Below are 19,338 nucleotides of genomic sequence, written 5' to 3'. Positions count from 1 at the left end.
TAAATCAGTGGAATTTGTTGCCAGGGCATGTTGTGAAGGCCAAGACTTATAACTGGGTTGAAAAAAAAATTAGATAAGTTCATGGAGGATAGACCTATCAATGGCTATTAGCCAAGATGATCAGGGGTGCAACCCCACGCTCGGGTTCCTTGGGAATGGACTGCTGGGAATGGACAACAAAAGATGGATCACTTATAATAAAGTGTCCTGTTCTGTTCACTCCCTCTGACACATCTGGCACTGGACACTGTCAGAAGACAGGATACTAGGTTAGATAGACCATTGGTCTAACCCAGTGTGGCCGTTCTTATGTTGTTATGACATTCAGCAAGTCCACTTGGCTCTCTATGCCTCCATTTCTCTATCTTTATAATGGGGAACACAGTGCTGACCCTCATTTGTACAGTGCTTGGGGATCTAGGGATGGAAGAGTGGTATAAAAGAATTAAGTATTTATATTATATCCCATTTATTAATATTCCAGGAATTGCTTCTTATGAATATCTTTATAAGACTGTAGAATTCCAAGTTGTATGGGCAAAAATTATCCCTGTTCTAAAGGCAAACAGATGTCTGAAGTATATGAGATTATGAAGGACGTGTTCAGGTGGGATGGCAGTCCAAGACTACGTTTATAGAGTGCTTACATAATGCTATTACTCGACACTTTAATAACTTTTAAAAGAAACCAAACATGATGTCTAGAATAGAATTTATATGCTGAGGGAAGTGTCAGACCCAGGTGTTGCGAGATGCTGTATCCTCTTCACTAAGTCAAGTTTCAAGGGTTTACCTAACAGCTACCTTTGATGTCAAAAATTGGATCTGTTGGCCTATTTCTGCCAGAACAAGTGACAGAAAGAAAGCCACTATTTTTAGACAGTGATTCATTAATATAGAAACATGTAATTCTGATTTGATTTCCAAAACACTGGTTAAAAATAGCAGTTTGGAAAGACAGTTTAGCTAAAATCCTTAGTAAATCTAAAAATATACAGCCACCTGTGATCAAAATGCTAGTAACTCTACTTGTAAATCACCAAGATTACATTACTTTCTGATATGAGGTTTTTTTCTTGACTCTCAAGTACTACACAAATCAACCTGGTGTATACAAATCAAAAGTTATTCAATTAGCATAAAAATATCAGATGTTGCATGAAATGTCATTTAATGTCAGGGCTGCAATGAGCAAATAAATTGCCTCATCAGTTTAATTAACAAAACAAGTACCAAGTCAAATTAATATACTTCAAATCACTTTTAAAGCCAGTTTGAATGGGATCACTGCTATTGAATTTTAATTGGAAAATCCTTTTAAAGGACAAGGAACAAAAATGTTTTGAGTATTCAGTTCTTGACAGGAAGAAGTTAAAATCTTCCAACTGGCAATCTTGTGAAATAACAACGACAACAAATGGAATGCTGACATCTATAGACCACGACTTTGAATGTTACCAGTTAGCTATGCCTCAATTATAAAAGTGTTATTAAAAATCTGAATTCAGGTAAGTAATGTTAAGGTTCTTCCTAGCTGTGTGGAATTGTGTGGTTTGTGATGACTAGTGAAGCCTTGGAGATTGAGGGCCCATTGTGGTATGCACTGTACCAAAACAAAGTACGAGTCCCCGTCCCAAACAACTTACAATAAAAATAGAGAAAACAGAACAGGGGCAGGAGAGCAGAAATATTATTGCCCCATTTTAAAGATGCGGATGTGAGGCACAGAAAGAGTAACTGAGTTGTCAAAAAGAAAAGGAGTACTTGTGGCACCTTAGAGACTAACCAATTTATTTGAGCATGAGCTTTCGTGAGCTACAGCTCACTTCATCAGTTGTCAAAGGAAGTCTGTGGCACAGCCTGGATGCGATTCTGCGTCGGACTCTTGGTGATTTAACCTCCAGGCTATTCTGTCTCTCATCATTTTATTTTCCACTTACTCTTCAAGGAAAACATGTGTCTTTAGGAGCTAATATATAACCAAGACTGAGCTCATATCATTGAAGGAACTTATTCAGTAGAGTACATTTCTCTCAACATCTGTCCTTCTGATGAAGCAGGATAAATTCACTCTAGGGTCAATACATAGACCTTGGCAGAGGTTAGCAGCAGCAGAAAGACCACAAGGAAGGAGGCTGTGGTTGTAGAAACACCCTCTCAGCAGCCTCAGCTGGTGGGGCTCTTATGGACCCATAGTGGAAATTGAAACTGCTCTTGCATGGCAGAAGCCCTGTGGGAAGTGTTGTAAAACTTCCTACTTTCCCTCTGTCAGGGTAAATTTCCTGCATACATCAAGAGCAAGGGGCCTTAATAGTACAGAGAGGTGAATTAATACATCCTTGAACACCATGCTTCAGTGAGTCTGGTTCAAAGGGTTTTTAAAAAGGAAGCAGCACTTCAGGATGGTTTAATGGCTTGAAAAGCATAATTACATCATCAAACAATCAAATTTTTAGAACTGACATGTATTGCCATTTGCCAGCATCTGAATCATGCTTTGAATGTGACTTGTCTGACTAACCTCGCCATCTGATTTGTATTTTGCACAGACAGTTCTCTTTAATGTCTAATCCAGTCATCCTTGTGCATTTGTAAGTGGGTTCAGCATCATCTGTTTGTTGTTAAAAGCTGACATGCATCTGCACTAAGAACAGGAGTTATCTTTTCATGTAAATTGTTAGTATTTAGCACCTACACCAGACACTATAATAACAGATAGCATTAGTCCCTTGGGCATATGTGCTATACCCAGTTTCACTATTATTTCTATAGCTAAAACTAACTACATTCCTTAAACAATTTAGACAATAAAATGAACTCATAAGCCTATGTATTTACTGAAAATCAGTGAATAAAGGACTGCAGCAGTAGAGAGAAAGCAGATCACTACTGTGGCCACCAAGTGAATGATTCCTGGATACACGGTGCACAGAGACTTTATTTTCAAAATCAAGCTAGAACTCTTGGTTCGGAATCCCCACCTCTAATCTCGACTGTAGTGTTTCTTCTTTTACAATGGGATAGATTTGTGTGTCCCTTTAAACCTCTGTTTAAAAAAAATAATGGCTTCATTGCTAGAAATCAAAATATCTTCAGAAAGACAGGCCGCAGATTCATTATCTTCAAGTAAGCCATCACAAAGATATGGAGTTCACATGTTATTTTCTTAGATTAGACATGTTCATCTGATTAACATCCTAGGGATACAAGAGGCACCAGTTAAGACACTTACCGAAGAGGGCAATACCAGGGATGCTTCTATAATGCAGTTACTTGGCCTTGTAAATTGCCAAATCATTTCAGTTTATTTTTAACTGGCAGCATGATTATATCCCAGAATCTAAGCTTTCAGTTGGAAATGACTAAGGGCTTTTCTAGAGAGGAAAGTTGTACTGATGTTAAGCAAATTGATTTAGAAATTGATTTAGTTAAATATGCCAGTTCCCCTAGTGTGGGCACTCTTACTTAAGTACACACTAGGGAACTGGCATATTTAACTAAAGAAACAGTTAATATCAGTACAACTTTCTTGTGTAGACCTGGCCTAAGTCTCTAGCTCTTGTAGTTGTGGAGGAACCCTTCAAGGTATGAACTGAATTTAATCCCAATGCAATGATGTTGCCTTCTAAGGCCAATTCATTTACAAAGAAAGTGCAAAGAGAAAACAATTAGTTTCAATATGCACCTCTCCCCTTTTCTCAGTGGGATATTCAGCCATAGCAAGATAGCTGGACATTTCATGAGAGTTAGAGGTGATGAGTGGCTACATTCCCATGCAGAGCAATGGTATGTAGGCAGAAAGAGGCAAGTTCAGCATAAAGTGGCCCTGGAAACTCTGAATTACTTTCTTTCTGCTGCTTCACATCTGGCCCTTTGGTATTTTCATGTAGCTAAAGACATGAGGAAAACTGATTCAGCGTCTCAGGGATGGCATTATGATTTAAAAGACCTCAAGCAAGAGCTGAGTCTCAAGATGCTAAAAGAAGATAGGACAGTTAGACCATGGGATGGTTCAGCTATAGAAATCAGAGCTGGGAGTTGCTGCCATTCTCCACTGAAGCATTGGTAAGGCTCTATGATACAAATAGTTTGGAATTTGCCTTCTAAATGTTTTTTTTTTCCCCATGGGAAATGTGGCTTCTTCAAAATCAACATTTTCTACAGGGAAAATGACAGTTTTGTTGAAAATTTTCAATTTTCTGTTTTGAGGAGGGTGGTGGGAAAGCGGGAATTGAAACATTTCATTTCAAGTCAGTTTGACATTAATCTGCATCCCTGTGAGCTGCTGCAATGTCTCATGGAAGTGTAGTTTGGGAACCTCACAACTCCATTCTTCTATATGGGCTGGACTCGCAGGATCAACTACATCCCGCCCTTCATCCTGAGCCTGAGCTGCTGTGCTGTATGAGGGGAGAAGTGTGATAGAGATGCATCATGGAAGGGATAGTCTGTTATGGACCATGATGTAGGTGGTCTGGCCTAGTAATCAGAACAGGAGTCAGGTCTAGTGGGTGGAGCAGGTGTCCAGGTTGGGGAACGAAGCCAAGGGTCAGCACAAAAGTCAACTGCCAATTATCAGAGCCAGGGGTCCATCCAAGGTCAGAAACAAGAATCAAAGCTCAGGGTCAGAGCGGAGGTCAGATACCAAATGTCAGAGCCCAGGGTCAAGCCAGAGGCAGGCTCAGAAGTCAGAGCCAGGACTGGTGAATGATGAGCGAAGGCAAGGTGTAAGGGCAGGAACTAGAGAAGAGGCAAGGATCAAGCAGATAGCAAGGGAATGATGGGAAAAGGAGTGAAGTCAGGGGTGAAGTAAGATCCAGGAGTGGAGCAGGAATCAGGAACACAATAGGAGGCAGGCAGGTTTATGGTGCCTTGGCGGAGGTTATAGACCTACTAGCTTCTCGGCCTACTAGTTTCAGCAGACATTGGGTGGAGATCAGGATGCAGCAGCTGTCTGGGGACTCCTAGGACTCGGTTCAAGACATGGAACATCCCATCCCATCATCCAGCCAGAGATACCAGCCCATATAAGAGACGGGGAGTACAAGGTACCAGGGCCGTCCTTAGGCATATGCAACTGCATAGGGCATCCGAAAATTTGGGGCACCATTACCCTCGCTGGCTGCGGCTGGACTCCTCTCTTCTACGGCCCTTCCCCCATGCTTGGCCTGCTGGTTTCTCCCCAACCCCATCCCCTCCCTCCCTCACTCCTCAGTCGGCCGGGTGAGGGCTCCAGCCTCCGCCTCTGCCGCCCCAACCCCAGGGAACCCAGAGCAGCGTGCCTGCCCGGCCCACTGCCGCCCTGAACGAAGTCCCTCCCTGCCTGCACTGCTTGGTCTCCAGCGAGGGCCAGGGCCAGGGTAGGAGGAACGAAACTTCCATGTGAGTGAGTGGGGGGGGGTAAAGGGAAGGAGGCACTCGCTCACTGTGTCTCACACTTCGCTAATACACACACTATCTCTCACACCCACATACACTCTGCCTCCCACGAGTCACAGACCCCCAATACAGATTGTGTGTGTGTGTGAGTGAGTGTGAGAGAGACAGTCTCACACTCCCCAACACATAGTCACACGCACACAGTCACACACACAGAGGCTCTCTCTCTGTCTCTCTCACACACACTGGCTCTCTCCTCTCAGACATACACTCTGTCACGCACACACACACACACACACACGTATTATTACTGTTATTATTGCTTGGTACATCCTGTCAAAATGCTCGTGGTGAACCAGGAGTGGCTAAGGGCTGCAGGAGGGCCGTGGGTTCTGGCAAGATGCAGCTCCCATGTGACAGCACAAAGCCTGCCTTGAGCCACTGCTGCAGCACCTGTGATGTATGAAGCTAGGTGTGTGTCAGCAGTGGGGGAGTTCTGGGGGTCCGCGGGCAGGGATGGTGGCTGTGCCCCCTCGACACACTGGGGTCAGCAGCGCCGGCTGGGGACCGCTTTCAGTGGAGCATAGGGACACCACTGAAATAATACTGCGTAGGGCCCCATAAATCTTAAGGATGGCCCTTCAAGGTACCCACCCTAAAGCTCCTGTACTGCAGTGTGGCAATTAAGATCAACCTAGATTCAGTTTGATGTTAAACATTGTGACACTTCAGAATCAATTTTTTTTCTGAATTTTTGTTGCAGAAAAAGTGTAGCTGTTTTGCCTTTAACTTCAATAGGTGAGAAAAACCAGTGTTGAAACACAGGATTTTCTTTCAGGTGGGGAATACCTACTTTTGATCGCCTCTACTCTAGGCCAAACCTCAAGCAGACCCTCCTTTTAGGATAAGGTCTGACCATGATGTGGATACTGTCCCGGTCTGTAACTCAATTTTCTTAAAGAAACAATATCATATATCTCTTTCTCTTTGCTGAAATTAATCACTTCCCCACCCCCTCACTCAGTGAATTTGCCTCAAACCCCTCCTGATCCCTCCACAAATCTCTCTGTTCTCAGACCACGCACCACAAATCCCCTTGCTCTCTCTGTGGCAGACATGGAGCTGCTATGTAATCCAGAAATGATGATTTGTAATAATTTTATGAATAGTGCATGACCCAATTTATGAGAGTCACTGTATACCTCTGTTGGGTTCTTGGGCTTTCCTGTATGAATGTATTGGCTCTCTTTAATAGGAGACACTTGGAAAAAATAAGCAGAAAGTCAATACAATGTGTCTAGATAAGCAGCCTCCCAACAAACACCTGGGGGGCAATTACAAGACAATAGCTGCTAGAGGTGAAGATGCTACTTCCAGGCTCCAGCCAAAAGTTCCCCAGTTGTTTTGCCAAGGCTGAGAGACTGGAGGTTGAAAGGATGCTAAATGGCTAAAAAGACTATCTGGAGAGAAGGTTGGGGGAAGGAATTGTCACCCAGAGACAGATGAGCAAGATCTGTCTGAACCAGCTGGGGCCTTCCTTGACTTCCAGAGAATGGTAAGCCCTTTAACAAAGGCATGCATACACATAGCTTGTTTTAAGATCTTTCTCTGAAATGCTTTAGCTCTAAACAAACAATACTTTGCTGTAAGAAGGTTGTCTGATCATGGGATGGCACTGATTGTAGCTCCTGGAGGGAAGAGACTTGCAGGTACTAAACTTAAGTTAAGCCTGCTGAGGTAATCACTGTTGTTACACAAGGGACTGCAGCCCAAAGCCTGGTCTTAGCGTGGGAGATTCATGTGGTTCCACCCTGAGAGAGGTAACAGCTCAAGACCTGAAACCTGAGAAGGGGTGCTTTCAAAGACCTTGAGGCCGCAGAGGTGCAGTTAGCCTGGTAACTGACATACACTCCCTCTGTTCCCTCCTCCTCCATTCTCTCAACTGAGATGCCTCAGCAAATGACTGTAGATAACGCATTGTTTCTGTACTGTGTAAGTTGAAACACTTGCACTGCAGTTTGTATGAGCATTGAAGGCAGCAAGATTCTGTCAATGGATTCTTTAGGACTGGGCTCTCTGTGCACTTAACATGCAGGAAGAAATAGAACAGTCCAGTGGCCGAAGCAAAAGACTAGCCCGGCAAGCCAATGCCTGAATTTCCAATGGTCTTGTACAGACACAGAACTTGAGCCAGGTTTGCAGTTCTTTGAAGGAATCTGGGCTCAATTTCAAATGAACTTGTGCTGATTCTGTGGCTGCATTTCTATTCAACCCTGTGAACAATGAAGTGAGTTTTCTTCACTTCAGTTTACATTAGCTGAAGAGCTGACCCAAGATGTGAAAATTAAAACCAAATGAAGTTGGCATAACCCTTTTTGAATAAAAAAGTATTGACTTTTGCACAGCACTGCTTATGTATATATAAACTGCTTTCCTGTACTTTTTTTAGCACTACTTTCTTTTTATAATATAGATGTAATGAGGCACTAATTAAAGCTTTGATATCGATACACATTTAGTTACAATTTGTGACCTTTTGCAAACTGATTTTAAATGTAGGAATTAACACAAGATCTCAGCGTGAATGAGCATTCTCTGAATTAATTTGTCTGGAAAAAATAACAATGTTGGCAGGGTTATTTAGCTGAGAAAAAAATAAATGAGTTGGATGAAAATATAAACATATGTTGTAACAAACTTAACAGCTAATGGTATTTAAATCCTGTTTGAACTAGGCTAAGATAAAATTTCCCATAAGAGTAAATTGGGACAGGAAGCAAGTGGAATTTGAAAAGAAAAAATAATTAGATAAAAGTCAACTAAAAAGCAGTTGGCGATATATATTTAGGTATGTGATTATCATGTTGCATATCTTGGTGTTAGCTACACAATTATTCCCTCTGAAGAATGGACTCAAACTGTAGCAAATTAAGTAAACTGTTGCTGTTCCTTGTGTCATCTACAACATAAATGGCTTTTTAAAATTATTGGAGGCATGATTTGCATTTACCCCATCACAGAGGAATTACATTTTATCATCATGTATTTTAAAAGCTGGAAGGTGCTGTGACTTACAGTAGTGTGAACAGCAACATGTAAGATTTCTGAAAGTTCTTCAGATATAGCCTGCACTTCAGCAGGACCTTCATCTTTCCTTTAATTTTAGCAAAGTCAAAAGAAGGTGGACGATTGTTACCTTAAGTCCCCTCTGCACATAGGCTGAAGACCTGAATTTATTCAGGTTATACAACACACTGATTTAATCTTCCCTCTGACACCTACGTTTATTTTCCAGGGACCTGATCAATGGCCTACTGAAGTCATTAGAAGCCTTTCCAATGACTTCAATGGGCTTTGGATAAGATCATTGGAGAACTGGAATTCAACTTCTTCTGGCTTTACACTCTGCCTTGTCTACACTAGAGCAGGCTTTCATGAAGCAGTGACAGAAATATCCCAGCCCTGTCTATGCCAGTGTTTGGTTTTCAGCCATAATGCAGCTGCAAGATGACACAGTTTTCTAGGGCAGATACATCTAATGCGGCCAGTTTTAAGGCTTAACAGAGATCTAGTTATTATTCGAGTTACTTGTTTCTTGCTGAGTTCAAGAGCCATTATTGCCTATGGGATTTCCTGTTAAAATAATTGAACCACTTGCAGCTTTACCCATACAGCCCAGTAGCTAACACACAAGCACATTCATCACGGGATTGATGTGTCCCCCACTGAAGTGTGTCCCACTTTTAGTCACATCCCACAATGGCAAGCAATTTTCATCAGGGTCTTATCCTATTAAGAACAGAAGAATGGCCATACTGGGTCAGACCAAAGGTCCATCCAACCCGGTATCTTGTCTACCGGCAGTGGCCAATGCCCCGGAGGGAGTGAACTTAACAGGTAATGATTTAGTGATCTCTCTCCTGCCAACCATCTCCACCCTCTGACAAACAGAGGCTAGGGACACCATTCCTTACCCATCCTGGCTAATAGCCATCAATGGACTTAACCTCCATGAATTTATCCAGTTCTCTTTTAAACCCTGTTATAGTCCTAGCCTTCACAACCTCCTCAGGCAAGGAGTTCCACAGGTTGGCTGTGTGCTGAGTGAAGAAGAACTTCCTTTTATTTGTTTTAAACCTGCTACCCATTAATGTCATGTGGTGGCCCACCACTTATATGGTGGGAACAAGTAAATAACTTTTCCTTATTCACTTTCTCCACACCACTCATGATTTTATATACCTCTATTATATCCCCCCTTAGTCTCTTTTGCAAGCTGAAAAGGCTAGCCTCTTTAATCTCTCCTCATATGGGACCCATTCCAAACCCCTAATCATTTTAGATGTCCTTTTCTGAACCTTTTCTAGTGCCAGTATGTCTTTGTTGAGATGAGGAGACCACATCTGTACGCAGTATCAAAGATGTGGGCATACCATGGATTTATATAAGGGCAATAAGATATTCTCTGTCTTATTCTCTATCCCTTTTTTAATAATTCCTAACATCCCATTTGCTTTTTGGACTGCAGCTGCACACTGCATGGACGTCTTCAGAGAACTATCCACGATGACTCCAAGATCTTTCTCCTGATTAGTTGTAGCTAAATTAGCCTCCATCATATTGTATGTATAGTTGGGTTTATTTTTTTCCAATGTACATTACTTTACATTTATCCACATTAAATTTCATTTGCTATTTTGTTGCCCCATCACTTAGTTTTGTGACATCTTTTTGAAGTTCTTCACAGTCTGCTTTGGTCTTAACTATCTTGAGCAGTTTAGTATCATCTGCAAACTTTGCCACCTCACTGTTTACCCCTTTCTCCAGATCATTTATGAATATGTTGAATAGGATTGGTCCTAGGACTGACCCTTGGGGAACACCACTAGTCACCCCTCTCCATTCTGAAAATTTACCATTTATTCCTACCCTTTGTTCCCTGTCTTTTAACCAGTTCTCAGTCCATGAAAGGATCTTCCCTCTTATCCCATGACAATTTAATTTACATAAGAGCCTTTGGTGAGGGACCTTGTCAAAGGCTTTCTGGAAATCTAAGTACACTATGTTCCCTGGATCCCCCTTGTTCACATGTTTGTTGACCCCCTCAAGGAACTCTAATAAGTTAGTAAGACATGATCTCCCTTTACAGAAACCATGTTGACTTTTGCACAACAATTTATGTTTTTCTATGTGTCTGACAATTTTATTCTTTACTAGTGTTTCAACTAATTTGCCCGGTACTGACATTAGACTTACCGGTCTGTAATTGCCAGGATCACCTCTAGAGCCCTTCTTAAATATTGGCGTTACGTTAGCTATCTTCCAGTCACTGGGTACAGTAGCTGATTTAAAGGACAGGTTACAAACCATAGTTAATAGTTCCGCAATTTCACATTTGAGTTCTTTGAGAACTCTTGGATGAATGCCATCTGGTCCCAGTGACTTGTTCCTGTTAAGTTTCTCAATTAATTCCAAAACCTCCTCTAGTGTCACTTCAATCTGTAACAGTTCCTCAGATTTGTCACCTACAAAAGACGGCTCAGGTTTGGGAATCTCCCTAACATCCTCAGCCATAGAGACTGAAGCAAAGAACTCATTTAGTTTCTCTGTGATGACTTTATCATCTTTTAGTGCTCCTTTTGTAATCTCGATCGTCCAGGGGCCCCATTGGTTGTTTAGCAGGCTTCCTGCTTCTGATGTACTCAAAAAACACTTTGTTATCTTTTGAGTTTTTGGGTAGCTGTTCTTCAGATTCCTTTTTGGCTTTTCTTACTACATTTTTACATTCAATCTGGCAGTGTTTATGCTCCTTTCTATTTACCTCACTAGGATTTGACTTCCATTTTTTAAAAGATATCTTTTTATCTCTCACTGCTTCTTTTACATGGTTGTTAAGCCATGGTGGCTCTTTTTTAGTTCTTTTACTATGTTTTTTTTAATTTGGGGTATACATTTAAGTTGAGCCTCTATTATGATGTCTTTAAAAAGTGTCCATGCAGCTTGCAAGGATTTCACTCTAGTCACTGTACCTTTTAATTTCTGTTTAACTAACCTCCTCATTTTTGCATAGTTTCCCTTTCTGAAATTAAATGCCACAGTGTTGGGCTTTTGAGGTGTTCTTCCACCACAGGAAAGCTAATTGTTGTTATATTATGGTCACTATTTTCAAGCGGTCCTGTTATAGTTACCTCTTGGACCAGATCCTGTGCTCCACTCAGGACTAGATCGAGAGTTGCCTCTCCCCTTGTGGGTTCCTGGACCAGCTGCTCCAAGAAGCAGTCATTTAAAATTTTGAGAAATTATGGCTCTGCATTTCGTCCTGAGGTGACATGTACCCAGTCAATATGGGGATAATTTAAATCCCCCACTATTATTGAGTTATTTATTTTGATAATCTCTCTAATCTCCCTTAGCATTTCATCATCACTATCATTGTCCTGGTCAGGTGGTCAATAATAGATCCCTACTGTTATAGTCTTATTAGAGCATGGAATTACTATCCATAGGGATTCTATGGAACGTGTGGATTCATTTAAGATTTTTATTTCATTTGATTCTACATTTTCTTTCACATTTAGTGCCACTCCCCCCCGTCCCCGCACCTGTTCTGTCCTTCTGATATATTTTGTACCCCGGAATGATTGTGTCCCATTGATTGTCCTCACTCTACCAGGTTTCTGTGATGCCTATTATATCAATATACTCCTTTAACACGAGGCACTCTAGTTCACCCATCTTATTATTTAGACTTCTAGCATTTGTGTACAAGCACTTTAAAAACTTGTCACTGCTTATTTGTCTTCCCTTTTCTGATGTGTCAGATTCTTTATGTGAATGTTTCTCATCTATCTGGCCCATACTTTATCCTCTTCCATCCCCTCCTCCTGCCTAAAACCTAGAGAATCTCTATCAATAGACTGTCCTCTAAGAGAAGTCTCTGTCCGATCCACGTGCACCTCTGCAGCAATCAGCTTCCCCCCATCTCTTAGTTTAAAAACTACTCTGCAACCTTTTTTATGTTAAATGCCAGCAGTCTGGATCCACTTTGATTTAGGTGGAGTCCATCCTTCCTGTATAGGCTCCCCCTATCCCAAAAGTTTCCCCATTTCCTAATAATTCTAAACCCCTCCTCTCTACACCATCATCTCATCCACGCATTGAGACTCTGAAGCTCTGCCTGCCTACCTGGCCCTGCACGTGGAACTGGAAGCATTTCTGAGAATGCCACCATAGAGGTCCTGGATTTCAGTCTCTTTCCTAGCAGCCTAAATTTGGCCTCCAGGACCTCTCTCCTACCCTTCCCTACGTCATTGGTACCTACATGTACCATGACCACCGGCTCTTCCCCAGCACTACACATAAGTCTATCTAGATGCATGGAGAGATCCACAACCTTCGCACCAGGCAGGCAAGTCACCATACAGTTCTCCCAGTCATCACAAACCCAGCTATCTATGTTTCTAATGATCGCATCTCCCATTACTAACACCTGCCTTTTCCTAATGACTGGAGTTCCCTCCCCCGGAGAGGTAACCTCAGTGTGAGAGGATACCCCAACATCATCTGGAAGGAGGGTCCCAACTATGGGAAGGTTTCCCGCTGTTCCCGTTGACTGCTCTCCTTCTCTGGGCCTTTCATCCTCCTTAACAGCATAGGGGCTGTGTGACCAGAGGTGGGACAAATCTACAGTGTCCCAGAAAGCCTCATCAACATACCTCTCTGCCTCCTTTAGCCCCTCCAGTTCTGCCACCCTGGCCTCCAAAGCCCATACTTTGAGGGCCAGGAGCTCCTTGCACCGAATGCACATATACGCCACCCGCCCACAGGGCAGGTAATCATACATACTACACTGAGTGCAATAAACAGGATAGCCCCCACTCTGCTGCTGGCTTCTGCATGCATTTTCTCCTACAGTTACCTAGGTTAATGATAGGGTTTTTGTTTAAATCAAGAAGTATTCCTAAAGTTATGCTGCATTTATGAAGATGTATATTTAGAAGAGAGGTTAGTACTGAAGTTCCAATTAGAGTTTTCTTTTACCGAACTTAAAGTACCACATAGTAGGAGTAGCAGCTCCAAAACCACAAATCATTAAGACAACTCTCTTACGATCTATAGCTAAAACTCAGATCTACATGCCAGATTTGCAGAAAAGCACTGTCAGAGACAGACATGTCAGCAAAATGAATGAGGACAAACAGTTGCATTGTGTAAGTGGGACTCAATCCGCAGTGGACTCTTTTACTTATCTTGTTTTTATTCCATAAATCATCCAGTGTGTAAAAACTGAATGTCTAGATAAAAGTCAGGCCTTCAACATACACAGAATTTACCAGCTCATATCATTTGGTGTATATGTGCCATTATTGGAAGGTGGGTGGGGGGGACAAAAAGTAAAACCTAACAACTGATCCCTTTCACTCCCATATATCTTAAGAAAGAAGGTGGCAAAACCAGTGCTTGATTAGGTCTTAAAATGTGCATGAGCCCACCAGATCAAATGAGTCGGTGTTCAGTCTAGCTAACCAATGGGCTGGTTGTATATTCCTGTCTAGCTGAGGAAAATGCTTGGCAGACACAGGAAAAAAGCACTTAAAATAAACTTGTCAGCTATACTGACTGAACATCAATGGAGTAAACAACAAAGCAAAAGATAGGAAATGGACTACTGACAGGCAAAACAGAGAAGTAATCTACGACCACACAATTGTGTCAAAGAAAACAATCTTCTAGAAGCAGAAAACTTGAGTGTATAACACTCTCTGCAGTTTTCTGAAAGTTCTGTTTCTTTAATGATTAGCTAGTGATAATTACATCTCTGGAGTTACCTGCGATAGCCAATCCTCCTCTAACCATGTTTGACTTGTGGTGGTGGAAAGAAATGAGTGGTTGTAAACATCTATGTTATGAATAAGACTGGTCAAATCTACAGTGTTTCCCAACAGACTATTGCTTTTTTGGCCCTTTCTACTGATAAAATCAATATCAGCATGACTCTGCCTATTTACTCCAGTTGAGGCTCCTGCCTTGTGTATTCAGAGGTAAAAGTATGCACAAATATGGATCTCTGTAACTGCAATTGATTATTCTTAATCTCAAGTATTTTCCAATGATTAAAGTTAAAGTTTAAGGTGCAGTATTCCTTCTGCAGACATTTGCTTTTAATTAGCAAAGGATAATCTGTTATCAGAAACTAAATATTGAACCTAGTAGAAATAGATTCTGGTTCCCAAGAAGTATATAAAGTCACATGATGTAGAGATGAAATGTTTTTTGCATGTGAAACGTAATAATGTTTTAAAAGTTCTGCGATGATGTAATTTGTTTGGCTCTTCTCTGGGTATCAATAAATGTTTTGTTAAAATATATATTTAATATCCTTTATTTATTTCATGTCAAATGGTATTAGGCCTCGGATGGCTGCAGACTGCAGTTACAGGCTGGGTTGAGGTAAATTTAAAGAGTAGATGGGTTAACTGGGTGCATTTATCTACCAGTTTTTGCCAATATCTGATATCTTAAACATGCCGCCACAAAATAAAATTTAAGACAGACAAATGCATCTAGCCAAACAATTCTCCTACATAACTCAATCCAGATTAACATAGTTAATGTTTGTTGGGCAGGGAAAGCAACTGGAGAAAATGGCTAACATATCAGCACCTGTTCAAATGTGCTGTGTCTCCCATTGTTTCTAAGGCTTTTGACCAAGCAGGCCTTTAATTTTTTGGTTCCCAATTGCATCCTGAGAGTCCAGCAGCAGAAGTAGCCAAGTGCTCTTGTTATCATAACCGTATTGCCAAAGGCATGTATATTTGTTCATCTGAAATGTGATGCTGTAGATGTAATCCATGCTTTTGGCACTTTTTTGCAACATTACTGTGGTGACAGGAATGGTGTCCCTAGCCTCTGTTTGCCAGAAGCTGTGAATGAGTGACAGGGGATAGATCACTTGATGATTTCCTTTTCTGTTCGTTCCCTCTGGGGCACCTGGTACTGGCCACTGTCGGAAGACAGGATACTGGGCTAGATGGACCTTTGGTCTGACCTAGTAGGGACATTCTTATGTTCTTATGGTGCTTTCTACATGGGTTTACACCGTTAGGTACTCATAAATTGCATCTATCTGATCTTGTTCAGCACAGATCATGTAATACCCATGCTTAGTCACATGTACTGGCTACCAGGTGATTTACAACAAAGTTGAAAGTGGCTTTGCTATCTAAAACTCTTTCTGGTTTGGGTCCCAGCCATTTGAAAGATCACCTCTATCCTTGTGTTTTACCACAGCAATTGAGGTAATCTGAAGTGACAGCCCCAACTTGGTATAAATGGGAGAGGACCAGTGCCAGAGCACTCTTGGCTCAGAATTTACTTTCCAGCTTGGTCCACAGAACATGATTTGGCGACTTTCAGGACACAACGTATTTTCCCAGACTTTACTGAGGAGGAGAGATGGATGGTTGGAGGATGCTATGGGAGTATTTGAGGGGGGCAGGGTAATTGCTGGGATGGGGAAGGATGGAAATGACAAGTTTTGAGTACCTGAATAGCAGTTATGAGCTATTAGAGATAATTAGGACTGTCCATGACAGCAATGTGTGAAGTGCCATGAGTTTGTCAGGCAAGTTAGGAGTTGCTGTTACATGACAGTGAGCATTGAGGGGCTCTTAGGGTCACAGGTATACTTGATAAGAAATTCTCATTCAGATGATCATCAACTAGACATGCTGAAGAATTAAATATGTTTGAACACTAGGGATATTGGTCTGAAGAGACAATATAATAATCAAGTTGTGGTTATGGAGTGTTTAACTACAGAGACTTGGAAAATAGACTCAAACAATCTATAAACACAGATCAGAGTATAATGATCAAAAGCAAGATAGCACCATGATTTCAAAATTATTTGGATATCCAGGATCATGAGAGTTGCAGACAGGAAAACTAGAGAAATTCCATATCTGCTCTGATGGAATTTTCTTCCCAAAAGGGAGAAGACTGATTTGTGATACTTGTCCTGTTGAAAGTGACAGTTCAGTTCAGTCTCTGAATGTGGTTTTGTTTGAACAAAGATTTACAAAGCTCAAGATCAAGAGAAATTTTCTATGTGTTTTTAAAGAGTCCACTGACCACAGTTGTGCTTATATTACACGTTATTAACGCTACTCTACTCCAGTATATTCTGCTAATCTGAGTGTGGGTTATGAAGGTGGATGTTTCTCGGACAAATATTGCATGATGAAATTTCTGGAGAAAGGTTCCAATACTTGAAAGTGCTGAACAGTTCTTGTAAAGCTCCAAGTCCCTTAACTCCCACTAAATATAACAATAATTGAAGGTGCAGAGTTTCTGGCAGGACTGGGCTCTAAGAAAGAGGAAAATAAACTGATGTTGGCTCAGAGTTTGGAGACTGAGGACAAATAACCATTACATCCCACTATATCTCAGCATGTCAAAAATAGTGACCTTCACCACTCCTCTCCACTGCAATCAGATTGTCAATCTATTGGGAGAGTAGATTACCCTTCCCCAGCTATCCGTAAAGGAACACAGCATTCACCCTGTTCCCTCTGCTGGGAAATGATAAAGCTGTGCAAGGACGATGGGAATTAAGATTTTTACAGCAGTTCTCCAATGCCTGGTGTGACGGCGCCCCCCCATAAGGCTTTATGGAAATATGCTTATGAATGTAAATATGACATAACTAGAATATGTTTTATGCTACATATGCCATGTAACATATCTCTGTAAAGGTTATGATCTACTGAATCTATTAATCTTATTTGTATGCATGTATCATTTTGTATTCAAAGTTATGAACATTGGCAGTGTACTGGCTTGATTTTTAAGTAACCTTTGTGAAGCATTTGGTCAGCTTCTTAAGAAAGGAATGTGCAAATTAAGTGTCCAATCAAGAAGCACTTAAGGGACAATGGATCTTGGAAGGGTCCAATCCACATAAGAAGTCTACATGAGGACGTTCAAGGTAGCAGGTAAGCAATGGCACTTGCCCATGTGACTCCAAAACTCCATCTTGGAGCTGGATTTGCATAGAAGAGAGGAGGGGGTCTCCACCCACAAGAGAAAGTCTATTTAAGCCCATGGGAGACCCCTCCATTTTGTTTTCAGCTGTCTGAAGAGAGAGCCTCTCCAACCCCAAGGATACAAGAAACTGGAACAAACGACAGTAATTAGAGGGGGTGTGAGTGATTGCTGGACCCAGACTAGAAGGAGACTAGTCTGTAAAAGGAAGCTTAATGGAACACCAATGAGGGTGAGATTTTGTCTGTATTCAGTTTTCTTACACATAGATTTGCATGTTCTATTTTATTTTGCTTGGTAATTCACTTTGTTCTGTCTGTTAGTACCTGGAACCACTTAAATCCTACTTTCTGTATTTAATAAAATCATTTTTTACCTATTAATTAACCCAGAGTATGTATTAATACCGGGGGGTGGGGGAGGGAACAGTTGTGCATATCTCTCTATCAGTGTTATAGAGGGCGAACAATTTATGAGTTTACCCTGTATAAACTTTATACAGGGTACAATGGATTTATTTGGGGTTTGGACCCCACTGGGAGTTGGGCATCTGAGTGTTAAAGACAGGAACACTTCTTAAGTTGCTTTCAGTTAAGTCTGCAGCTTTGGGGCACATGTTTCAGATCCTGGGTCTGTGTTGGAGCAGACTGGCATGTCTGGCTCAGCAAGACTGGGTACTGGAGTCCCAAGCTGGCAGGGAAAACAAGGGCAGAAGTAGTCTTGGCACATCAGTTGGCAGCCCCAAGGGGGTTTCTGTGATCCAACCCATCACACCTGGTAATTAGCAATGAGAATAGGAACCATTTTGTCAAGTTATAAATTACTTGGTTAAAATGAAAATATAAGTTTAAAAAAGTAAGTTTTTAAAACAATCTCTAGTAGAAACATGACTTCATAGCATTCTTTAAAATATGTCTAGAACAAATAAGAGACACAGCTTTTTAATTTAAAAATTGCTTAATTTTGAAACCTTTTTCATAAAATGGATAGCTCCTGCTATAAATTATTCCCTGTAGAGCATAGTCAGTAAAGAAATGAATTGTTTACATAAGTAAAACACCCAACCTGAGCTCATACTAGTTTAATTTAATTAATCAGTGGGAGAGAAAAATATTGAAATACTAAGCAAATTTTGTATCTCTGCCTAACCAAAGTCAGTGTACTTTTGGTTTGTTCAGAGGCTCAGCTTGCTCAGTCTCTGCATTGTGGTTTCTGCTTCCTTGCTGTATGTGCAGAGAACACATGCTCTCTAGAAAATGAGTTAACATAGGGAAAGAAAGTCCAGTCAGTTTAAAAGAAAAAAAGAATACAAATCTAATGGGGGAGGAGGGATTGGTGAACCTCCAATGGATCTCTTACCTTTCTCATCTATTCCAGTATTTCTAAAATGCCCATTCACTTTTGTATCAGGTTGCCTGTAAAGAATTATGAACCACAAGGGACCAGCTCCTCAGCTAGTGTAGCTTTTCTCTCCATTGACTCCAACAGAGTGATAAGACACATCAGCTGAGGAGCTGGCCTAATGGGTTGAGCCCGAAGAGGTCCTGGGTGAGAACGAACTGTCTACTGAAGTACAATGGCACAAGACTTTGTGGTAGAACATTGAGGAAGTCAAACAGTCCTGAGCTTGCACTTCTTAAACCAGATATGAAACTGCTAATTGCATCATATGGAGATGTGTTGAGTACAAAGGTATATTTATTAGTGACATACATGTTACAGTTACAATGGACTGATACTACCCCTTCCAGACTATTCCAAAAAGTGGGCACTTTCTTTCTTCTGCTTCACCAAGTGGAAGCTGTTTGGCCAGTTCACCTTCCCACTTCCTAGGGCAATATTTGATAGTCCCACCCCAATTCTGCACAGAATTCAGTACTTAACATCTTCTGGCGCCACAGAGGCTAACTGCCC

This window comes from Lepidochelys kempii, chromosome 2, assembly GCF_965140285.1.
Source record: "Lepidochelys kempii isolate rLepKem1 chromosome 2, rLepKem1.hap1, whole genome shotgun sequence".
NCBI classification, from domain to species: Eukaryota; Metazoa; Chordata; order Testudines; family Cheloniidae; genus Lepidochelys; species Lepidochelys kempii.
Note: the sequence above shows the minus strand (reverse complement) of the source record.